General features: G+C 38.4%; 32 non-coding genes across 32 annotated transcripts; all 32 read right to left on the bottom strand.

The window, feature by feature from the left end:
- Positions 1 to 482: 482 nt before the first annotated feature.
- On the bottom strand, positions 483 to 601 carry LOC144441811 (5S ribosomal RNA). The gene has a single exon (XR_013481524.1). It is a non-coding gene; the product is annotated as a 5S ribosomal RNA (ribosomal RNA).
- Positions 602 to 1113: 512 nt separating this feature from the next.
- On the bottom strand, positions 1114 to 1232 carry LOC144441754 (5S ribosomal RNA). The gene has a single exon (XR_013481469.1). It is a non-coding gene; the product is annotated as a 5S ribosomal RNA (ribosomal RNA).
- Positions 1233 to 1747: 515 nt separating this feature from the next.
- LOC144441753 (5S ribosomal RNA) lies at positions 1748 to 1866 on the bottom strand. Its single transcript, XR_013481468.1, has one exon. It is a non-coding gene; the product is annotated as a 5S ribosomal RNA (ribosomal RNA).
- A 514-nt stretch (positions 1867 to 2380) lies between these two features.
- Positions 2381 to 2499, bottom strand: LOC144441752 (5S ribosomal RNA). The gene has a single exon (XR_013481467.1). It is a non-coding gene; the product is annotated as a 5S ribosomal RNA (ribosomal RNA).
- Positions 2500 to 3014: 515 nt separating this feature from the next.
- LOC144441750 (5S ribosomal RNA) lies at positions 3015 to 3133 on the bottom strand. The gene has a single exon (XR_013481465.1). It is a non-coding gene; the product is annotated as a 5S ribosomal RNA (ribosomal RNA).
- A 537-nt stretch (positions 3134 to 3670) lies between these two features.
- On the bottom strand, positions 3671 to 3789 carry LOC144441749 (5S ribosomal RNA). Its single transcript, XR_013481464.1, has one exon. It is a non-coding gene; the product is annotated as a 5S ribosomal RNA (ribosomal RNA).
- Positions 3790 to 4326: 537 nt separating this feature from the next.
- Positions 4327 to 4445, bottom strand: LOC144441748 (5S ribosomal RNA). Its single transcript, XR_013481463.1, has one exon. It is a non-coding gene; the product is annotated as a 5S ribosomal RNA (ribosomal RNA).
- A 521-nt stretch (positions 4446 to 4966) lies between these two features.
- On the bottom strand, positions 4967 to 5085 carry LOC144441747 (5S ribosomal RNA). The gene has a single exon (XR_013481462.1). It is a non-coding gene; the product is annotated as a 5S ribosomal RNA (ribosomal RNA).
- Positions 5086 to 5599: 514 nt separating this feature from the next.
- On the bottom strand, positions 5600 to 5718 carry LOC144441746 (5S ribosomal RNA). The gene has a single exon (XR_013481461.1). It is a non-coding gene; the product is annotated as a 5S ribosomal RNA (ribosomal RNA).
- A 515-nt stretch (positions 5719 to 6233) lies between these two features.
- LOC144441745 (5S ribosomal RNA) lies at positions 6234 to 6352 on the bottom strand. The gene has a single exon (XR_013481460.1). It is a non-coding gene; the product is annotated as a 5S ribosomal RNA (ribosomal RNA).
- Positions 6353 to 6889: 537 nt separating this feature from the next.
- On the bottom strand, positions 6890 to 7008 carry LOC144441744 (5S ribosomal RNA). Its single transcript, XR_013481459.1, has one exon. It is a non-coding gene; the product is annotated as a 5S ribosomal RNA (ribosomal RNA).
- Positions 7009 to 7544: 536 nt separating this feature from the next.
- LOC144441807 (5S ribosomal RNA) lies at positions 7545 to 7663 on the bottom strand. Its single transcript, XR_013481520.1, has one exon. It is a non-coding gene; the product is annotated as a 5S ribosomal RNA (ribosomal RNA).
- A 514-nt stretch (positions 7664 to 8177) lies between these two features.
- Positions 8178 to 8296, bottom strand: LOC144441743 (5S ribosomal RNA). Its single transcript, XR_013481458.1, has one exon. It is a non-coding gene; the product is annotated as a 5S ribosomal RNA (ribosomal RNA).
- Positions 8297 to 8811: 515 nt separating this feature from the next.
- Positions 8812 to 8930, bottom strand: LOC144441742 (5S ribosomal RNA). The gene has a single exon (XR_013481457.1). It is a non-coding gene; the product is annotated as a 5S ribosomal RNA (ribosomal RNA).
- A 512-nt stretch (positions 8931 to 9442) lies between these two features.
- LOC144441741 (5S ribosomal RNA) lies at positions 9443 to 9561 on the bottom strand. Its single transcript, XR_013481456.1, has one exon. It is a non-coding gene; the product is annotated as a 5S ribosomal RNA (ribosomal RNA).
- A 514-nt stretch (positions 9562 to 10075) lies between these two features.
- LOC144441739 (5S ribosomal RNA) lies at positions 10076 to 10194 on the bottom strand. Its single transcript, XR_013481454.1, has one exon. It is a non-coding gene; the product is annotated as a 5S ribosomal RNA (ribosomal RNA).
- A 1120-nt stretch (positions 10195 to 11314) lies between these two features.
- Positions 11315 to 11433, bottom strand: LOC144441737 (5S ribosomal RNA). Its single transcript, XR_013481453.1, has one exon. It is a non-coding gene; the product is annotated as a 5S ribosomal RNA (ribosomal RNA).
- Positions 11434 to 12553: 1120 nt separating this feature from the next.
- LOC144441736 (5S ribosomal RNA) lies at positions 12554 to 12672 on the bottom strand. Its single transcript, XR_013481452.1, has one exon. It is a non-coding gene; the product is annotated as a 5S ribosomal RNA (ribosomal RNA).
- Positions 12673 to 13187: 515 nt separating this feature from the next.
- On the bottom strand, positions 13188 to 13306 carry LOC144441735 (5S ribosomal RNA). The gene has a single exon (XR_013481451.1). It is a non-coding gene; the product is annotated as a 5S ribosomal RNA (ribosomal RNA).
- Positions 13307 to 13822: 516 nt separating this feature from the next.
- LOC144441810 (5S ribosomal RNA) lies at positions 13823 to 13941 on the bottom strand. Its single transcript, XR_013481523.1, has one exon. It is a non-coding gene; the product is annotated as a 5S ribosomal RNA (ribosomal RNA).
- Positions 13942 to 14453: 512 nt separating this feature from the next.
- On the bottom strand, positions 14454 to 14572 carry LOC144441734 (5S ribosomal RNA). Its single transcript, XR_013481450.1, has one exon. It is a non-coding gene; the product is annotated as a 5S ribosomal RNA (ribosomal RNA).
- A 515-nt stretch (positions 14573 to 15087) lies between these two features.
- Positions 15088 to 15210, bottom strand: LOC144441840 (5S ribosomal RNA). Its single transcript, XR_013481551.1, has one exon. It is a non-coding gene; the product is annotated as a 5S ribosomal RNA (ribosomal RNA).
- Positions 15211 to 15732: 522 nt separating this feature from the next.
- LOC144441733 (5S ribosomal RNA) lies at positions 15733 to 15851 on the bottom strand. Its single transcript, XR_013481449.1, has one exon. It is a non-coding gene; the product is annotated as a 5S ribosomal RNA (ribosomal RNA).
- A 514-nt stretch (positions 15852 to 16365) lies between these two features.
- Positions 16366 to 16484, bottom strand: LOC144441732 (5S ribosomal RNA). The gene has a single exon (XR_013481448.1). It is a non-coding gene; the product is annotated as a 5S ribosomal RNA (ribosomal RNA).
- Positions 16485 to 16999: 515 nt separating this feature from the next.
- On the bottom strand, positions 17000 to 17118 carry LOC144441731 (5S ribosomal RNA). Its single transcript, XR_013481447.1, has one exon. It is a non-coding gene; the product is annotated as a 5S ribosomal RNA (ribosomal RNA).
- A 522-nt stretch (positions 17119 to 17640) lies between these two features.
- On the bottom strand, positions 17641 to 17759 carry LOC144441730 (5S ribosomal RNA). The gene has a single exon (XR_013481446.1). It is a non-coding gene; the product is annotated as a 5S ribosomal RNA (ribosomal RNA).
- Positions 17760 to 18273: 514 nt separating this feature from the next.
- Positions 18274 to 18392, bottom strand: LOC144441729 (5S ribosomal RNA). The gene has a single exon (XR_013481445.1). It is a non-coding gene; the product is annotated as a 5S ribosomal RNA (ribosomal RNA).
- A 515-nt stretch (positions 18393 to 18907) lies between these two features.
- Positions 18908 to 19026, bottom strand: LOC144441727 (5S ribosomal RNA). The gene has a single exon (XR_013481443.1). It is a non-coding gene; the product is annotated as a 5S ribosomal RNA (ribosomal RNA).
- Positions 19027 to 19540: 514 nt separating this feature from the next.
- On the bottom strand, positions 19541 to 19659 carry LOC144441726 (5S ribosomal RNA). Its single transcript, XR_013481442.1, has one exon. It is a non-coding gene; the product is annotated as a 5S ribosomal RNA (ribosomal RNA).
- A 522-nt stretch (positions 19660 to 20181) lies between these two features.
- Positions 20182 to 20300, bottom strand: LOC144441725 (5S ribosomal RNA). Its single transcript, XR_013481441.1, has one exon. It is a non-coding gene; the product is annotated as a 5S ribosomal RNA (ribosomal RNA).
- Positions 20301 to 20814: 514 nt separating this feature from the next.
- Positions 20815 to 20933, bottom strand: LOC144441724 (5S ribosomal RNA). The gene has a single exon (XR_013481440.1). It is a non-coding gene; the product is annotated as a 5S ribosomal RNA (ribosomal RNA).
- Positions 20934 to 21448: 515 nt separating this feature from the next.
- On the bottom strand, positions 21449 to 21567 carry LOC144441723 (5S ribosomal RNA). The gene has a single exon (XR_013481439.1). It is a non-coding gene; the product is annotated as a 5S ribosomal RNA (ribosomal RNA).
- Between the last annotated feature and the right edge of the window lie 367 nt (positions 21568 to 21934).

The raw sequence follows: 21934 nt of genomic DNA, 5'->3' as shown, positions 1-21934 counted from the left end.
AACGACTCGTTTAATACCAGTTACCAGTAAACAGAAACAATGCGTTTTTTCCGATAACCCGACCAACCCTATTTTTGGAGGCAGTAATTTTTTTTTTAAATGGCGAGAGAAGTTATTCGTACTGACTTAAAACTGTAATCGTAATATGTGAGTGAACACATAGATCGCCGTATCAGATAGATACTGTATTCACGGTATGTCGTATGTTGTTGCTACAGGTGGTTGTTGCTCAGGGTGTTCGTTGCTCTCAGAACAAGTTGAAAAATAATCATACAAACATATCTCGAGTAAAATGAAAAGAAATGAACAAATAAAATAAAATATCTAATGTTACTTTTTGTCGTAGATGGCGCTCGTCACAAGAGGCGCAACCCCGAGCAGTTCACGTCATTGTCGTAAGACTCGTAACGATAAAAAAAATAATCATACAAACATATCTCGAGTAAAATGAAAAGAAATGAAAAAAAAATATATAATAGAAACGCCTACGGCACGTGGTATTCCCAGGCGGTCTCCCATCCAAGTACTAACCACGCCCGACGCAGCTTAACTTCGGTGATCGGACGAGAACCGGTGTTTTCTACATAGTATGGCCGTAGGCAAGTACTTACAGCAAAGTTATAAGGTTATATACTAACGACTCGTTTAATACCAGTTACCAGTAAACAGAAACAATGCGTTTTTTCCGATAACCCGACCAACCCTATTTTTGGGGGCAGTAATTTTTTTTTTAAATGGCGAGAGAAGTTATTCGTACTGACTTAAAACTGTAATCGTAATATGTGAGTGAACACATAGATCGCCGTATCAGATAGATACTGTTTTCATGGTATGTCGTATGTTGTTGCTACAGGTGGTTGTTGCTCAGGGTGTTCGTTGCTCTCAGAACAAGTTGAAAAATAATCATACAAATATATCTCGAGTAAAATGAAAAGAAATGAAAAAAAAATAAATACCTAATGTTACTTTTTGTCGTAGATGGCACTCGTCACAAGATGCGCAACCCCGAGCAGTTCACGTCATTGTCGTAAGACTCGTAACGATAAAAAAAATGATCATACAAACATATCTCGAGTAAAATGAAAAGAAATGAAAAAAAAAATATAATAGAAACGCCTACGGCACGTGGTATTCCCAGGCGGTCTCCCATCCAAGTACTAACCACGCCCGACGCAGCTTAACTTCGGTGATCGGACGAGAACCGGTGTTTTCTACGTAGTATGGCCGTAGGCAAGTACTTACAGCAAAGTTATAAGGTTATATACTAACGACTCGTTTAATACCAGTTACCAGTAAACAGAAACAATGCGTTTTTTCCGATAACCCGACCAACCCTATTTTTGGGGGCAGTAATTTTTTTTTTAAATGGCGAGAGAAGTTATTCGTACTGACTTAAAACTGTAATCGTAATATGTGAGTGAACACATAGATCGCCGTATCAGATAGATACTGTATTCACGGTATGTCGTATGTTGTTGCTACAGGTGGTTGTTGCTCAGGGTGTTCGTTGCTCTCAGAACAAGTTGAAAAATAATCATACAAACATATCTCGAGTAAAATGAAAAGAAATGAAAAAAAAAAATAAAATACCTAATGTTACTTTTTGTCGTAGATGGCGCTCGTCACAAGAGGCGCAACCCCGAGCAGTTCACGTCATTGTCGTAAGACTCGTAACGATAAAAAAAATAATCATACAAACATATCTCGAGTAAAATGAAAAGAAATGAAAAAAAAAATATAATAGAAACGCCTACGGCACGTGGTATTCCCAGGCGGTCTCCCATCCAAGTACTAACCACGCCCGACGCAGCTTAACTTCGGTGATCGGACGAGAACCGGTGTTTTCTACGTAGTATGGCCGTAGGCAAGTACTTACAGCAAAGTTATAAGGTTATATACTAACGACTCGTTTAATACCAGTTACCAGTAAACAGAAACAATGCGTTTTTTCCGATAACCCGACCAACCCTATTTTTGGGGGCAGTAATTTTTTTTTTAAATGGCGAGAGAAGTTATTCGTACTGACTTAAAACTGTAATCGTAATATGTGAGTGAACACATAGATCGCCGTATCAGATAGATACTGTATTCATGGTATGTCGTATGTTGTTGCTACAGGTGGTTGTTGCTCAGGGTGTTCGTTGCTCTCAGAACAAGTTGAAAAATAATCATACAAATATATCTCGAGTAAAATGAAAAGAAATGAAAAAAAAAAATAAATACCTAATGTTACTTTTTGTCGTAGATGGCGCTCGTCACAAGATGCGCAACCCCGAGCAGTTCACGTCATTGTCGTAAGACTCGTAACGATAAAAAAAATGATCATACAAACATATCTCGAGTAAAATGAAAAGAAATGAAAAAAAAAATATAATAGAAACGCCTACGGCACGTGGTATTCCCAGGCGGTCTCCCATCCAAGTACTAACCACGCCCGACGCAGCTTAACTTCGGTGATCGGACGAGAACCGGTGTTTTCTACGTAGTATGGCCGTAGGCAAGTACTTACAGCAAAGTTATAAGGTTATATACTAACGACTCGATTAATACCAGTTACCAGTAAACAGAAACAATGCGTTTTTTCCGATAACCCGACCAACCCTATTTTTGGGGGCAGTAATTTTTTTTTTAAATGGCGAGAGAAGTTATTCGTACTGACTTAAAACTGTAATCGTAATATGTGAGTGAACACATAGATCGCCGTATCAGATAGATACTGTATTCACGGTATGTCGTATGTTGTTGCTACAGGTGGTTGTTGCTCAGGGTGTTCGTTGCTCTCAGAACAAGTTGAAAAATAATCATACAAACATATCTCGAGTAAAATGAAAAGAAATGAAAAAATAAAATAAAATACCTAATGTTACTTTTTGTCGTAGATGGCGCTCGTCACAAGAGGCGCAACCCCGAGCAGTTCACGTCATTGTCGTAAGACTCGTAACGATAAAAAAAATAATCATACAAACATATCTCGAGTAAAATGAAAAGAAATGAAAAAAAAAATATAATAGAAACGCCTACGGCACGTGGTATTCCCAGGCGGTCTCCCATCCAAGTACTAACCACGCCCGACGCAGCTTAACTTCGGTGATCGGACGAGAACCGGTGTTTTCTACGTAGTATGGCCGTAGGCAAGTACTTACAGCAAAGTTATAAGGTTATATACTAACGACTCGTTTAATACCCACTAGAAAATACTGAAAGACAGTTACCAGTAAACAGAAACAATGTGTTTTTCCGATAACCCGACCAACCCTATTTTTGGGGGCAGTAATTTTTTTTTTAAATGGCGAGAGAAGTTATTCGTACTGACTTAAAACTGTAATCGTAATATGTGAGTGAACACATAGATCGCCGTATCAGATAGATACTGTATTCACGGTATGTCGTATGTTGTTGCTACAGGTGGTTGTTGCTCAGGGTGTTCGTTGCTCTCAGAACAAGTTGAAAAATAATCATACATACATATCTCGAGTAAAATGAAAAGAAATGAAAAAATAAAATAAAATACCTAATGTTACTTTTTGTCGTAGATGGCGTTCGTCACAAGAGGCGCAACCCCGAGCAGTTCACGTCATTGTCGTAAGACTCGTAACGATAAAAAAAATAATCATACAAACATATCTCGAGTAAAATGAAAAGAAATGAAAAAAAAAAAATATAATAGAAACGCCTACGGCACGTGGTATTCCCAGGCGGTCTCCCATCCAAGTACTAACCACGCCCGACGCAGCTTAACTTCGGTGATCGGACGAGAACCGGTGTTTTCTACGTAGTATGGCCGTAGGCAAGTACTTACAGCAAAGTTATAAGGTTATATACTAACGACTCGTTTAATACCCACTAGAAAATACTGAAAGACAGTTACCAGTAAACAGAAACAATGTGTTTTTTCCGATAACCCGACCAACCCTATTTTTGGGGGCAGTAATTTTTTTTTTAAATGGCGAGAGAAGTTATTCGTACTGACTTAAAACTGTAATCGTAATATGTGAGTGAACACATAGATCGCCGTATCAGATAGATACTGTATTCATGGTATGTCGTATGTTGTTGCTACAGGTGTTTGTTGCTCAGGGTGTTCGTTGCTCTCAGAACAAGTTGAAAAATAATCATACAAACATATCTCGAGTAAAATGAAAAGAAAAGAAAAAATAAAATAAAATACCTAATGTTACTTTTTGTCGTAGATGGCGCTCGTCACAAGAGGCGCAACCCCGAGCAGTTCACGTCATTGTCGTAAGACTCGTAACGATAAAAAAAATAATCATACAAACATATCTCGAGTAAAATGAAAAGAAATGAAAAAAAAAAATATAATAGAAACGCCTACGGCACGTGGTATTCCCAGGCGGTCTCCCATCCAAGTACTAACCACGCCCGACGCAGCTTAACTTCGGTGATCGGACGAGAACCGGTGTTTTCTACGTAGTATGGCCGTAGGCAGGTACTTACAGCAAAGTTATAAGGTTATATACTAACGACTCGTTTAATACCAGTTACCAGTAAACAGAAACAATGCGTTTTTTCCGATAACCCGACCAACCCTATTTTTGGGGGCAGTAATTTTTTTTTTAAATGGCGAGAGAAGTTATTCGTACTGACTTAAAACTGTAATCGTAATATGTGAGTGAACACATAGATCGCCGTATCAGATAGATACTGTATTCATGGTATGTCGTATGTTGTTGCTACAGGTGGTTGTTGCTCAGGGTGTTCGTTGCTCTCAGAACAAGTTGAAAAATAATCATACAAATATATCTCGAGTAAAATGAAAAGAAATGAAAAAAAAAAAAAATACCTAATGTTACTTTTTGTCGTAGATGGCGCTCGTCACAAGATGCGCAACCCCGAGCAGTTCACGTCATTGTCGTAAGACTCGTAACGATAAAAAAAATGATCATACAAACATATCTCGAGTAAAATGAAATTAAAAAAGAAATGAAAAAAAAATATATAATAGAAACGCCTACGGCACGTGGTATTCCCAGGCGGTCTCCCATCCAAGTACTAACCACGCCCGACGCAGCTTAACTTCGGTGATCGGACGAGAACCGGTGTTTTCTACGTAGTATGGCCGTAGGCAAGTACTTACAGCAAAGTTATAAGGTTATATACTAACGACTCGATTAATACCAGTTACCAGTAAACAGAAACAATGCGTTTTTTCCGATAACCCGACCAACCCTATTTTTGGGGGCAGTAATTTTTTTTTTAAATGGCGAGAGAAGTTATTCGTACTGACTTAAAACTGTAATCGTAATATGTGAGTGAACACATAGATCGCCGTATCAGATAGATACTGTATTCATGGTATGTCGTATGTTGTTGCTACAGGTGGTTGTTGCTCAGGGTGTTCGTTGCTCTCAGAACAAGTTGAAAAATAATCATACAAATATATCTCGAGTAAAATGAAAAGAAATGAAAAAAAATATAAAATACCTAATGTTACTTTTTGTCGTAGATGGCGCTCGTCACAAGAGGCGCAACCCCGAGCAGTTCACGTCATTGTCGTAAGACTCGTAACGATAAAAAAAATGATCATACAAACATATCTCGAGTAAAATGAAAAGAAATGAAAAAAAAAATATAATAGAAACGCCTACGGCACGTGGTATTCCCAGGCGGTCTCCCATCCAAGTACTAACCACGCCCGACGCAGCTTAACTTCGGTGATCGGACGAGAACCGGTGTTTTCTACGTAGTATGGCCGTAGGCAAGTACTTACAGCAAAGTTATAAGGTTATATACTAACGACTCGATTAATACCAGTTACCAGTAAACAGAAACAATGCGTTTTTTCCGATAACCCGACCAACCCTATTTTTGGGGGCAGTAATTTTTTTTTTAAATGGCGAGAGAAGTTATTCGTACTGACTTAAAACTGTAATCGTAATATGTGAGTGAACACATAGATCGCCGTATCAGATAGATACTGTATTCACGGTATGTCGTATGTTGTTGCTACAGGTGGTTGTTGCTCAGGGTGTTCGTTGCTCTCAGAACAAGTTGAAAAATAATCATACAAACATATCTCGAGTAAAATGAAAAGAAATGAAAAAATAAAATAAAATACCTAATGTTACTTTTTGTCGTAGATGGCGCTCGTCACAAGAGGCGCAACCCCGAGCAGTTCACGTCATTGTCGTAAGACTCGTAACGATAAAAAAAATAATCATACAAACATATCTCGAGTAAAATGAAAAGAAATGAAAAAAAAAATATAATAGAAACGCCTACGGCACGTGGTATTCCCAGGCGGTCTCCCATCCAAGTACTAACCACGCCCGACGCAGCTTAACTTCGGTGATCGGACGAGAACCGGTGTTTTCTACGTAGTATGGCCGTAGGCAAGTACTTACAGCAAAGTTATAAGGTTATATACTAACGACTCGTTTAATACCCACTAGAAAATACTGAAAGACAGTTACCAGTAAACAGAAACAATGTGTTTTTCCGATAACCCGACCAACCCTATTTTTGGGGGCAGTAATTTTTTTTTTAAATGGCGAGAGAAGTTATTCGTACTGACTTAAAACTGTAATCGTAATATGTGAGTGAACACATAGATCGCCGTATCAGATAGATACTGTATTCACGGTATGTCGTATGTTGTTGCTACAGGTGGTTGTTGCTCAGGGTGTTCGTTGCTCTCAGAACAAGTTGAAAAATAATCATACATACATATCTCGAGTAAAATGAAAAGAAATGAAAAAATAAAATAAAATACCTAATGTTACTTTTTGTCGTAGATGGCGTTCGTCACAAGAGGCGCAACCCCGAGCAGTTCACGTCATTGTCGTAAGACTCGTAACGATAAAAAAAATAATCATACAAACATATCTCGAGTAAAATGAAAAGAAATGAAAAAAAAAAAATATAATAGAAACGCCTACGGCACGTGGTATTCCCAGGCGGTCTCCCATCCAAGTACTAACCACGCCCGACGCAGCTTAACTTCGGTGATCGGACGAGAACCGGTGTTTTCTACGTAGTATGGCCGTAGGCAAGTACTTACAGCAAAGTTATAAGGTTATATACTAACGACTCGTTTAATACCCACTAGAAAATACTGAAAGACAGTTACCAGTAAACAGAAACAATGTGTTTTTTCCGATAACCCGACCAACCCTATTTTTGGGGGCAGTAATTTTTTTTTTAAATGGCGAGAGAAGTTATTCGTACTGACTTAAAACTGTAATCGTAATATGTGAGTGAACACATAGATCGCCGTATCAGATAGATACTGTATTCATGGTATGTCGTATGTTGTTGCTACAGGTGTTTGTTGCTCAGGGTGTTCGTTGCTCTCAGAACAAGTTGAAAAATAATCATACAAACATATCTCGAGTAAAATGAAAAGAAAAGAAAAAATAAAATAAAATACCTAATGTTACTTTTTGTCGTAGATGGCGCTCGTCACAAGAGGCGCAACCCCGAGCAGTTCACGTCATTGTCGTAAGACTCGTAACGATAAAAAAAATAATCATACAAACATATCTCGAGTAAAATGAAAAGAAATGAAAAAAAAAATATAATAGAAACACCTACGGCACGTGGTATTCCCAGGCGGTCTCCCATCCAAGTACTAACCACGCCCGACGCAGCTTAACTTCGGTGATCGGACGAGAACCGGTGTTTTCTACGTAGTATGGCCGTAGGCAGGTACTTACAGCAAAGTTATAAGGTTATATACTAACGACTCGTTTAATACCAGTTACCAGTAAACAGAAACAATGCGTTTTTTCCGATAACCCGACCAACCCTATTTTTGGGGGCAGTAATTTTTTTTTTAAATGGCGAGAGAAGTTATTCGTACTGACTTAAAACTGTAATCGTAATATGTGAGTGAACACATAGATCGCCGTATCAGATAGATACTGTTTTCATGGTATGTCGTATGTTGTTGCTACAGGTGGTTGTTGCTCAGGGTGTTCGTTGCTCTCAGAACAAGTTGAAAAATAATCATACAAATATATCTCGAGTAAAATGAAAAGAAATGAAAAAAAACAAAAAAAACCTAATGTTACTTTTTGTCGTAGATGGCACTCGTCACAAGATGCGCAACCCCGAGCAGTTCACGTCATTGTCGTAAGACTCGTAACGATAAAAAAAATGATCATACAAACATATCTCGAGTAAAATGAAAAGAAATGAAAAAAAAAATATAATAGAAACGCCTACGGCACGTGGTATTCCCAGGCGGTCTCCCATCCAAGTACTAACCACGCCCGACGCAGCTTAACTTCGGTGATCGGACGAGAACCGGTGTTTTCTACGTAGTATGGCCGTAGGCAAGTACTTACAGCAAAGTTATAAGGTTATACACTAACGACTCGTTTAATACCAGTTACCAGTAAACAGAAACAATGCGTTTTTTCCGATAACCCGACCAACCCTATTTTTGGGGGCAGTAATTTTTTTTTTAAATGGCGAGAGAAGTTATTCGTACTGACTTAAAACTGTAATCGTAATATGTGAGTGAACACATAGATCGCCGTATCAGATAGATACTGTATTCACGGTATGTCGTATGTTGTTGCTACAGGTGGTTGTTGCTCAGGGTGTTCGTTGCTCTCAGAACAAGTTGAAAAATAACCATACAAACATATCTCGAGTAAAATGAAAAGAAATGAAAAAAAATATAAAATACCTAATGGTTACTTTTTGTCGTAGATGGCGCTCGTCACAAGAGGCGCAACCCCGAGCAGTTCACGTCATTGTCGTAAGACTCGTAACGATAAAAAAAATGATCATACAAACATATCTCGAGTAAAATGAAAAGAAATGAAAAAAAAAATATAATAGAAACGCCTACGGCACGTGGTATTCCCAGGCGGTCTCCCATCCAAGTACTAACCACGCCCGACGCAGCTTAACTTCGGTGATCGGACGAGAACCGGTGTTTTCTACGTAGTATGGCCGTAGGCAAGTACTTACAGCAAAGTTATAAGGTTATATACTAACGACTCGTTTAATACCAGTTACCAGTAAACAGAAACAATGCGTTTTTTCCGATAACCCGACCAACCCTATTTTTGGGGGCAGTAATTTTTTTTTTAAATGGCGAGAGAAGTTATTCGTACTGACTTAAAACTGTAATCGTAATATGTGAGTGAACACATAGATCGCCGTATCAGATAGATACTGTTTTCATGGTATGTCGTATGTTGTTGCTACAGGTGGTTGTTGCTCAGGGTGTTCGTTGCTCTCAGAACAAGTTGAAAAATAATCATACAAATATATCTCGAGTAAAATGAAAAGAAATGAAAAAAAAAAAAAAACCTAATGTTACTTTTTGTCGTAGATGGCACTCGTCACAAGATGAGCAACCCCGAGCAGTTCACGTCATTGTCGTAAGACTCGTAACGATAAAAAAAATGATCATACAAACATATCTCGAGTAAAATGAAAAGAAATGAAAAAAAAAATATAATAGAAACGCCTACGGCACGTGGTATTCCCAGGCGGTCTCCCATCCAAGTACTAACCACGCCCGACGCAGCTTAACTTCGGTGATCGGACGAGAACCGGTGTTTTCTACGTAGTATGGCCGTAGGCAAGTACTTACAGCAAAGTTATAAGGTTATACACTAACGACTCGTTTAATACCAGTTACCAGTAAACAGAAACAATGCGTTTTTTCCGATAACCCGACCAACCCTATTTTTGGGGGCAGTAATTTTTTTTTTAAATGGCGAGAGAAGTTATTCGTACTGACTTAAAACTGTAATCGTAATATGTGAGTGAACACATAGATCGCCGTATCAGATAGATACTGTATTCACGGTATGTCGTATGTTGTTGCTACAGGTGGTTGTTGCTCAGGGTGTTCGTTGCTCTCAGAACAAGTTGAAAAATAATCATACAAACATATCTCGAGTAAAATGAAAAGAAATGAAAAAATAAAATAAAATACCTAATGTTACTTTTTGTCGTAGATGGCGCTCGTCACAAGAGGCGCAACCCCGAGCAGTTCACGTCATTGTCGTAAGACTCGTAACGATAAAAAAATAATCATACAAACATATCTCGAGTAAAATGAAAAGAAATGAAAAAAAAAATATAATAGAAACGCCTACGGCACGTGGTATTCCCAGGCGGTCTCCCATCCAAGTACTAACCACGCCCGACGCAGCTTAACTTCGGTGATCGGACGAGAACCGGTGTTTTCTACGTAGTATGGCCGTAGGCAAGTACTTACAGCAAAGTTATAAGGTTATATACTAACGACTCGTTTAATACCAGTTACCAGTAAACAGAAACAATGCGTTTTTTCCGATAACCCGACCAACCCTATTTTTGGGGGCAGTAATTTTTTTTTTAAATGGCGAGAGAAGTTATTCGTACTGACTTAAAACTGTAATCGTAATATGTGAGTGAACACATAGATCGCCGTATCAGATAGATACTGTTTTCATGGTATGTCGTATGTTGTTGCTACAGTTGGTTGTTGCTCAGGGTGTTCGTTGCTCTCAGAACAAGTTGAAAAATAATCATACAAATATATCTCGAGTAAAATGAAAAGAAATGAAAAAAAAACAAAACCTAATGTTACTTTTTGTCGTAGATGGCACTCGTCACAAGATGCGCAACCCCGAGCAGTTCACGTCATTGTCGTAAGACTCGTAACGATAAAAAAAATGATCATACAAACATATCTCGAGTAAAATGAAAAGAAATGAAAAAAAAAATATAATAGAAACGCCTACGGCACGTGGTATTCCCAGGCGCAGCTTAACTTCGGTGATCGGACGAGAACCGGTGTTTTCTACGTAGTATGGCCGTAGGCAAGTACTTACAGCAAAGTTATAAGGTTATATACTAACGACTCGTTTAATACCAGTTACCAGTAAACAGAAACAATGCGTTTTTTCCGATAACCCGACCAACTCTATTTTTGGGGGCAGTAATTTTTTTTTTAAATGGCGAGAGAAGTTATTCGTACTGACTTAAAACTGTAATCGTAATATGTGAGTGAACACATAGATCGCCGTATCAGATAGATACTGTATTCATGGTATGTCGTATGTTGTTGCTACAGGTGGTTGTTGCTCAGGGTGTTCGTTGCTCTCAGAACAAGTTGAAAAATAATCATACAAATATATCTCGAGTAAAATGAAAAGAAATGAAAAAAAAAATAAAATACCTAATGTTACTTTTTGTCGTAGATGGCGGTCGTCACAAGATGCGCAACCCCGAGCAGTTCACGTCATTGTCGTAAGACTCGTAACGATAAAAAAAATGATCATACAAACATATCTCGAGTAAAATGAAATTAAAAAAGAAATGAAAAAAAAATATATAATAGAAACGCCTACGGCACGTGGTATTCCCAGGCGGTCTCCCATCCAAGTACTAACCACGCCCGACGCAGCTTAACTTCGGTGATCGGACGAGAACCGGTGTTTTCTACGTAGTATGGCCGTAGGCAGGTACTTACAGCAAAGTTATAAGGTTATATACTAACGACTCGTTTAATACCAGTTACCAGTAAACAGAAACAATGCGTTTTTTCCGATAACCCGACCAACCCTATTTTTGGGGGCAGTAATTTTTTTTTTAAATGGCGAGAGAAGTTATTCGTACTGACTTAAAACTGTAATCGTAATATGTGAGTGAACACATAGATCGCCGTATCAGATAGATACTGTTTTCATGGTATGTCGTATGTTGTTGCTACAGGTGGTTGTTGCTCAGGGTGTTCGTTGCTCTCAGAACAAGTTGAAAAATAATCATACAAATATATCTCGAGTAAAATGAAAAGAAATGAAAAAAAAACAAAACCTAATGTTACTTTTTGTCGTAGATGGCACTCGTCACAAGATGCGCAACCCCGAGCAGTTCACGTCATTGTCGTAAGACTCGTAACGATAAAAAAAATGATCATACAAACATATCTCGAGTAAAATGAAAAGAAATGAAAAAAAAAATATAATAGAAACGCCTACGGCACGTGGTATTCCCAGGCGCAGCTTAACTTCGGTGATCGGACGAGAACCGGTGTTTTCTACGTAGTATGGCCGTAGGCAAGTACTTACAGCAAAGTTATAAGGTTATATACTAACGACTCGTTTAATACCAGTTACCAGTAAACAGAAACAATGCGTTTTTTCCGATAACCCGACCAACTCTATTTTTGGGGGCAGTAATTTTTTTTTTAAATGGCGAGAGAAGTTATTCGTACTGACTTAAAACTGTAATCGTAATATGTGAGTGAACACATAGATCGCCGTATCAGATAGATACTGTATTCATGGTATGTCGTATGTTGTTGCTACAGGTGGTTGTTGCTCAGGGTGTTCGTTGCTCTCAGAACAAGTTGAAAAATAATCATACAAATATATCTCGAGTAAAATGAAAAGAAATGAAAAAAAAAATAAAATACCTAATGTTACTTTTTGTCGTAGATGGCGGTCGTCACAAGATGCGCAACCCCGAGCAGTTCACGTCATTGTCGTAAGACTCGTAACGATAAAAAAAATGATCATACAAACATATCTCGAGTAAAATGAAATTAAAAAAGAAATGAAAAAAAAATATATAATAGAAACGCCTACGGCACGTGGTATTCCCAGGCGGTCTCCCATCCAAGTACTAACCACGCCCGACGCAGCTTAACTTCGGTGATCGGACGAGAACCGGTGTTTTCTACGTAGTATGGCCGTAGGCAGGTACTTACAGCAAAGTTATAAGGTTATATACTAACGACTCGTTTAATACCAGTTACCAGTAAACAGAAACAATGCGTTTTTTCCGATAACCCGACCAACCCTATTTTTGGGGGCAGTAATTTTTTTTTTAAATGGCGAGAGAAGTTATTCGTACTGACTTAAAACTGTAATCGTAATATGTGAGTGAACACATAGATCGCCGTATCAGATAGATACTGTATTCATGGTATGTCGTATGTTGTTGCTACAGGTGGTTGTTGCTCAGGGTGTTCGTTGCTCTCAGAACAAGTTGAAAAATAATCATACAAACATATCTCGAGTAAAATGAAAAGAAAAGAAAAAATAAAATAAAATACCTAATGTTACTTTTTGTCGTAGATGGCGCTCGTCACAAGAGGCGCAACCCCGAGCAGTTCACGTCATTGTCGTAAGACTCGTAACGATAAAAAAAATAATCATACAAACATATCTCGAGTAAAATGAAAAGAAATGAAAAAAAAAATATAATAGAAACGCCTACGGCACGTGGTATTCCCAGGCGGTCTCCCATCCAAGTACTAACCACGCCCGACGCAGCTTAACTTCGGTGATCGGACGAGAACCGGTGTTTTCTACGTAGTATGGCCGTAGGCAGGTACTTACAGCAAAGTTATAAGGTTATATACTAACGACTCGTTTAATACCAGTTACCAGTAAACAGAAACAATGCGTTTTTTCCGATAACCCGACCAACCCTATTTTTGGAGGCAGTAATTTTTTTTTTAAATGGCGAGAGAAGTTATTCGTACTGACTTAAAACTGTAATCGTAATATGTGAGTGAACACATAGATCGCCGTATCAGATAGATACTGTATTCACGGTATGTCGTATGTTGTTGCTACAGGTGGTTGTTGCTCAGGGTGTTCGTTGCTCTCAGAACAAGTTGAAAAATAATCATACAAACATATCTCGAGTAAAATGAAAAGAAATGAACAAATAAAATAAAATATCTAATGTTACTTTTTGTCGTAGATGGCGCTCGTCACAAGAGGCGCAACCCCGAGCAGTTCACGTCATTGTCGTAAGACTCGTAACGATAAAAAAAATAATCATACAAACATATCTCGAGTAAAATGAAAAGAAATGAAAAAAAAATATATAATAGAAACGCCTACGGCACGTGGTATTCCCAGGCGGTCTCCCATCCAAGTACTAACCACGCCCGACGCAGCTTAACTTCGGTGATCGGACGAGAACCGGTGTTTTCTACATAGTATGGCCGTAGGCAAGTACTTACAGCAAAGTTATAAGGTTATATACTAACGACTCGTTTAATACCAGTTACCAGTAAACAGAAACAATGCGTTTTTTCCGATAACCCGACCAACCCTATTTTTGGGGGCAGTAATTTTTTTTTTAAATGGCGAGAGAAGTTATTCGTACTGACTTAAAACTGTAATCGTAATATGTGAGTGAACACATAGATCGCCGTATCAGATAGATACTGTTTTCATGGTATGTCGTATGTTGTTGCTACAGGTGGTTGTTGCTCAGGGTGTTCGTTGCTCTCAGAACAAGTTGAAAAATAATCATACAAATATATCTCGAGTAAAATGAAAAGAAATGAAAAAAAAAAAAATACCTAATGTTACTTTTTGTCGTAGATGGCACTCGTCACAAGATGCGCAACCCCGAGCAGTTCACGTCATTGTCGTAAGACTCGTAACGATAAAAAAAATGATCATACAAACATATCTCGAGTAAAATGAAAAGAAATGAAAAAAAAAATATAATAGAAACGCCTACGGCACGTGGTATTCCCAGGCGGTCTCCCATCCAAGTACTAACCACGCCCGACGCAGCTTAACTTCGGTGATCGGACGAGAACCGGTGTTTTCTACGTAGTATGGCCGTAGGCAAGTACTTACAGCAAAGTTATAAGGTTATATACTAACGACTCGTTTAATACCAGTTACCAGTAAACAGAAACAATGCGTTTTTTCCGATAACCCGACCAACCCTATTTTTGGGGGCAGTAATTTTTTTTTTAAATGGCGAGAGAAGTTATTCGTACTGACTTAAAACTGTAATCGTAATATGTGAGTGAACACATAGATCGCCGTATCAGATATATACTGTATTCACGGTATGTCGTATGTTGTTGCTACAGGTGGTTGTTGCTCAGGGTGTTCGTTGCTCTCAGAACAAGTTGAAAAATAATCATACAAACATATCTCGAGTAAAATGAAAAGAAATGAAAAAAAAAAATAAAATACCTAATGTTACTTTTTGTCGTAGATGGCGCTCGTCACAAGAGGCGCAACCCCGAGCAGTTCACGTCATTGTCGTAAGACTCGTAACGATAAAAAAAATAATCATACAAACATATCTCGAGTAAAATGAAAAGAAATGAAAAAAAAAATATAATAGAAACGCCTACGGCGCGCACGTGGTATTCCCAGGCGGTCTCCCATCCAAGTACTAACCACGCCCGACGCAGCTTAACTTCGGTGATCGGACGAGAACCGGTGTTTTCTACGTAGTATGGCCGTAGGCAAGTACTTACAGCAAAGTTATAAGGTTATATACTAACGACTCGTTTAATACCAGTTACCAGTAAACAGAAACAATGCGTTTTTTCCGATAACCCGACCAACCCTATTTTTGGGGGCAGTAATTTTTTTTTTAAATGGCGAGAGAAGTTATTCGTACTGACTTAAAACTGTAATCGTAATATGTGAGTGAACACATAGATCGCCGTATCAGATAGATACTGTATTCATGGTATGTCGTATGTTGTTGCTACAGGTGGTTGTTGCTCAGGGTGTTCGTTGCTCTCAGAACAAGTTGAAAAATAATCATACAAATATATCTCGAGTAAAATGAAAAGAAATGAAAAAAAAAAAAAAATACCTAATGTTACTTTTTGTCGTAGATGGCGCTCGTCACAAGATGCGCAACCCCGAGCAGTTCACGTCATTGTCGTAAGACTCGTAACGATAAAAAAAATGATCATACAAACATATCTCGAGTAAAATGAAATTAAAAAAGAAATGAAAAAAAAATATATAATAGAAACGCCTACGGCACGTGGTATTCCCAGGCGGTCTCCCATCCAAGTACTAACCACGCCCGACGCAGCTTAACTTCGGTGATCGGACGAGAACCGGTGTTTTCTACGTAGTATGGCCGTAGGCAAGTACTTACAGCAAAGTTATAAGGTTATATACTAACGACTCGATTAATACCAGTTACCAGTAAACAGAAACAATGCGTTTTTTCCGATAACCCGACCAACCCTATTTTTGGGGGCAGTAATTTTTTTTTTAAATGGCGAGAGAAGTTATTCGTACTGACTTAAAACTGTAATCGTAATATGTGAGTGAACACATAGATCGCCGTATCAGATAGATACTGTATTCATGGTATGTCGTATGTTGTTGCTACAGGTGGTTGTTGCTCAGGGTGTTCGTTGCTCTCAGAACAAGTTGAAAAATAATCATACAAATATATCTCGAGTAAAATGAAAAGAAATGAAAAAAAATATAAAATACCTAATGTTACTTTTTGTCGTAGATGGCGCTCGTCACAAGAGGCGCAACCCCGAGCAGTTCACGTCATTGTCGTAAGACTCGTAACGATAAAAAAAATGATCATACAAACATATCTCGAGTAAAATGAAAAGAAATGAAAAAAAAAATATAATAGAAACGCCTACGGCACGTGGTATTCCCAGGCGGTCTCCCATCCAAGTACTAACCACGCCCGACGCAGCTTAACTTCGGTGATCGGACGAGAACCGGTGTTTTCTACGTAGTATGGCCGTAGGCAAGTACTTACAGCAAAGTTATAAGGTTATATACTAACGACTCGATTAATACCAGTTACCAGTAAACAGAAACAATGCGTTTTTTCCGATAACCCGACCAACCCTATTTTTGGGGGCAGTAATTTTTTTTTTAAATGGCGAGAGAAGTTATTCGTACTGACTTAAAACTGTAATCGTAATATGTGAGTGAACACATAGATCGCCGTATCAGATAGATACTGTATTCACGGTATGTCGTATGTTGTTGCTACAGGTGGTTGTTGCTCAGGGTGTTCGTTGCTCTCAGAACAAGTTGAAAAATAATCATACAAACATATCTCGAGTAAAATGAAAAGAAATGAAAAAATAAAATAAAATACCTAATGTTACTTTTTGTCGTAGATGGCGCTCGTCACAAGAGGCGCAACCCCGAGCAGTTCACGTCATTGTCGTAAGACTCGTAACGATAAAAAAAATAATCATACAAACATATCTCGAGTAAAATGAAAAGAAATGAAAAAAAAAATATAATAGAAACGCCTACGGCACGTGGTATTCCCAGGCGGTCTCCCATCCAAGTACTAACCACGCCCGACGCAGCTTAACTTCGGTGATCGGACGAGAACCGGTGTTTTCTACGTAGTATGGCCGTAGGCAAGTACTTACAGCAAAGTTATAAGGTTATATACTAACGACTCGTTTAATACCAGTTACCAGTAAACAGAAACAATGCGTTTTTTCCGATAACCCGACCAACCCTATTTTTGGGGGCAGTAATTTTTTTTTTAAATGGCGAGAGAAGTTATTCGTACTGACTTAAAACTGTAATCGTAATATGTGAGTGAACACATAGATCGCCGTATCAGATAGATACTGTATTCATGGTATGTCGTATGTTGTTGCTACAGGTGGTTGTTGCTCAGGGTGTTCGTTGCTCTCAGAACAAGTTGAAAAATAATCATACAAATATATCTCGAGTAAAATGAAAAGAAATGAAAAAAAAAAAAAAATACCTAATGTTACTTTTTGTCGTAGATGGCGCTCGTCACAAGATGCGCAACCCCGAGCAGTTCACGTCATTGTCGTAAGACTCGTAACGATAAAAAAAATGATCATACAAACATATCTCGAGTAAAATGAAATTAAAAAAGAAATGAAAAAAAAATATATAATAGAAACGCCTACGGCACGTGGTATTCCCAGGCGGTCTCCCATCCAAGTACTAACCACGCCCGACGCAGCTTAACTTCGGTGATCGGACGAGAACCGGTGTTTTCTACGTAGTATGGCCGTAGGCAAGTACTTACAGCAAAGTTATAAGGTTATATACTAACGACTCGATTAATACCAGTTACCAGTAAACAGAAACAATGCGTTTTTTCCGATAACCCGACCAACCCTATTTTTGGGGGCAGTAATTTTTTTTTTAAATGGCGAGAGAAGTTATTCGTACTGACTTAAAACTGTAATCGTAATATGTGAGTGAACACATAGATCGCCGTATCAGATAGATACTGTATTCATGGTATGTCGTATGTTGTTGCTACAGGTGGTTGTTGCTCAGGGTGTTCGTTGCTCTCAGAACAAGTTGAAAAATAATCATACAAATATATCTCGAGTAAAATGAAAAGAAATGAAAAAAAATATAAAATACCTAATGTTACTTTTTGTCGTAGATGGCGCTCGTCACAAGAGGCGCAACCCCGAGCAGTTCACGTCATTGTCGTAAGACTCGTAACGATAAAAAAAATGATCATACAAACATATCTCGAGTAAAATGAAAAGAAATGAAAAAAAAAATATAATAGAAACGCCTACGGCACGTGGTATTCCCAGGCGGTCTCCCATCCAAGTACTAACCACGCCCGACGCAGCTTAACTTCGGTGATCGGACGAGAACCGGTGTTTTCTACGTAGTATGGCCGTAGGCAAGTACTTACAGCAAAGTTATAAGGTTATATACTAACGACTCGATTAATACCAGTTACCAGTAAACAGAAACAATGCGTTTTTTCCGATAACCCGACCAACCCTATTTTTGGGGGCAGTAATTTTTTTTTTAAATGGCGAGAGAAGTTATTCGTACTGACTTAAAACTGTAATCGTAATATGTGAGTGAACACATAGATCGCCGTATCAGATAGATACTGTATTCACGGTATGTCGTATGTTGTTGCTACAGGTGGTTGTTGCTCAGGGTGTTCGTTGCTCTCAGAACAAGTTGAAAAATAATCATACAAACATATCTCGAGTAAAATGAAAAGAAATGAAAAAATAAAATAAAATACCTAATGTTACTTTTTGTCGTAGATGGCGCTCGTCACAAGAGGCGCAACCCCGAGCAGTTCACGTCATTGTCGTAAGACTCGTAACGATAAAAAAAATAATCATACAAACATATCTCGAGTAAAATGAAAAGAAATGAAAAAAAAAATATAATAGAAACGCCTACGGCACGTGGTATTCCCAGGCGGTCTCCCATCCAAGTACTAACCACGCCCGACGCAGCTTAACTTCGGTGATCGGACGAGAACCGGTGTTTTCTACGTAGTATGGCCGTAGGCAAGTACTTACAGCAAAGTTATAAGGTTATATACTAACGACTCGTTTAATACCAGTTACCAGTAAACAGAAACAATGCGTTTTTTCCGATAACCCGACCAACCCTATTTTTGGGGGCAGTAATTTTTTTTTTAAATGGCGAGAGAAGTTATTCGTACTGACTTAAAACTGTAATCGTAATATGTGAGTGAACACATAGATCGCCGTATCAGATAGATACTGTATTCACGGTATGTCGTATGTTGTTGCTACAGGTGGTTGTTGCTCAGGGTGTTCGTTGCTCTCAGAACAAGTTGAAAAATAATCATACAAACATATCTCGAGTAAAATGAAAAGAAATGAAAAAAAAAATAAAATACCTAATGTTACTTTTTGTCGTAGATGGCGCTCGTCACAAGAGGCGCAACCCCGAGCAGTTCACGTCATTGTCGTAAGACTCGTAACGATAAAAAAAATAATCATACAAACATATCTCGAGTAAAATGAAAAGAAATGAAAAAAAAAATATAATAGAAACGCCTACGGCACGTGGTATTCCCAGGCGGTCTCCCATCCAAGTACTAACCACGCCCGACGCAGCTTAACTTCGGTGATCGGACGAGAACCGGTGTTTTCTACGTAGTATGGCCGTAGGCAAGTACTTACAGCAAAGTTATAAGGTTATATACTAACGACTCGTTTAATACCAGTTACCAGTAAACAGAAACAATGCGTTTTTTCCGATAACCCGACCAACTCTATTTTTGGGGGCAGTAATTTTTTTTTTAAATGGCGAGAGAAGTTATTCGTACTGACTTAAAACTGTAATCGTAATATGTGAGTGAACACATAGATCGCCGTATCAGATAGATACTGTATTCATGGTATGTCGTATGTTGTTGCTACAGGTGGTTGTTGCTCAGGGTGTTCGTTGCTCTCAGAACAAGTTGAAAAATAATCATACAAATATATCTCGAGTAAAATGAAAAGAAATGAAAAAAAAAATAAAATACCTAATGTTACTTTTTGTCGTAGATGGCGCTCGTCACAAGATGCGCAACCCCGAGCAGTTCACGTCATTGTCGTAAGACTCGTAACGATAAAAAAAATGATCATACAAACATATCTCGAGTAAAATGAAATTAAAAAAGAAATGAAAAAAAAATATATAATAGAAACGCCTACGGCACGTGGTATTCCCAGGCGGTCTCCCATCCAAGTACTAACCACGCCCGACGCAGCTTAACTTCGGTGATCGGACGAGAACCGGTGTTTTCTACGTAGTATGGCCGTAGGCAAGTACTTACAGCAAAGTTATAAGGTTATATACTAACGACTCGATTAATACCAGTTACCAGTAAACAGAAACAATGCGTTTTTTCCGATAACCCGACCAACCCTATTTTTGGGGGCAGTAATTTTTTTTTTAAATGGCGAGAGAAGTTATTCGTACTGACTTAAAACTGTAATCGTAATATGTGAGTGAACACATAGATCGCCGTATCAGATAGATACTGTTTTCATGGTATGTCGTATGTTGTTGCTACAGGTGGTTGTTGCTCAGGGTGTTCGTTGCTCTCAGAACAAGTTGAAAAATAATCATACAAATATATCTCGAGTAAAATGAAAAGAAATGAAAAAAAATATAAAATACCTAATGTTACTTTTTGTCGTAGATGGCGCTCGTCACAAGAGGCGCAACCCCGAGCAGTTCACGTCATTGTCGTAAGACTCGTAACGATAAAAAAAATGATCATACAAACATATCTCGAGTAAAATGAAAAGAAATGAAAAAAAAAATATAATAGAAACGCCTACGGCACGTGGTATTCCCAGGCGGTCTCCCATCCAAGTACTAACCACGCCCGACGCAGCTTAACTTCGGTGATCGGACGAGAACCGGTGTTTTCTACGTAGTATGGCCGTAGGCAAGTACTTACAGCAAAGTTATAAGGTTATATACTAACGACTCGATTAATACCAGTTACCAGTAAACAGAAACAATGCGTTTTTTCCGATAACCCGACCAACCCTATTTTTGGGGGCAGTAATTTTTTTTTTAAATGGCGAGAGAAGTTATTCGTACTGACTTAAAACTGTAATCGTAATATGTGAGTGAACACATAGATCGCCGTATCAGATAGATACTGTATTCACGGTATGTCGTATGTTGTTGCTACAGGTGGTTGTTGCTCAGGGTGTTCGTTGCTCTCAGAACAAGTTGAAAAATAATCATACAAACATATCTCGAGTAAAATGAAAAGAAATGAAAAAATAAAATAAAATACCTAATGTTACTTTTTGTCGTAGATGGCGCTCGTCACAAGAGGCGCAACCCCGAGCAGTTCACGTCATTGTCGTAAGACTCGTAACGATAAAAAAAATAATCATACAAACATATCTCGAGTAAAATGAAAAGAAATGAAAAAAAAAATATAATAGAAACGCCTACGGCACGTGGTATTCCCAGGCGGTCTCCCATCCAAGTACTAACCACGCCCGACGCAGCTTAACTTCGGTGATCGGACGAGAACCGGTGTTTTCTACGTAGTATGGCCGTAGGCAAGTACTTACAGCAAAGTTATAAGGTTATATACACTAACGACTCGTTTAATACCAGTTACCAGTAAACAGAAACAATGCGTTTTTTCCGATAACCCGACCAACCCTATTTTTGGGGGCAGTAATTTTTTTTTTAAATGGCGAGAGAAGTTATTCGTACTGACTTAAAACTGTAATCGTAATATGTGAGTGAACACATAGATCGCCGTATCAGATAGATACTGTATTCACGGTATGTCGTATGTTGTTGCTACAGGTGGTTGTTGCTCAGCGTGTTCGTTGCTCTCAGAACAAGTTGAAAAATAATCATACAAACATATCTCGAGTAAAATGAAAAGAAATGAAAAAAAAAAAAAAAATAACTAATGT

Source organism: Glandiceps talaboti, chromosome 10 (assembly GCF_964340395.1).
Source record: "Glandiceps talaboti chromosome 10, keGlaTala1.1, whole genome shotgun sequence".
NCBI classification, from domain to species: Eukaryota; Metazoa; Hemichordata; class Enteropneusta; family Spengelidae; genus Glandiceps; species Glandiceps talaboti.
Note: the sequence above shows the minus strand (reverse complement) of the source record. Positions and strands in the feature narration are given on the sequence as shown.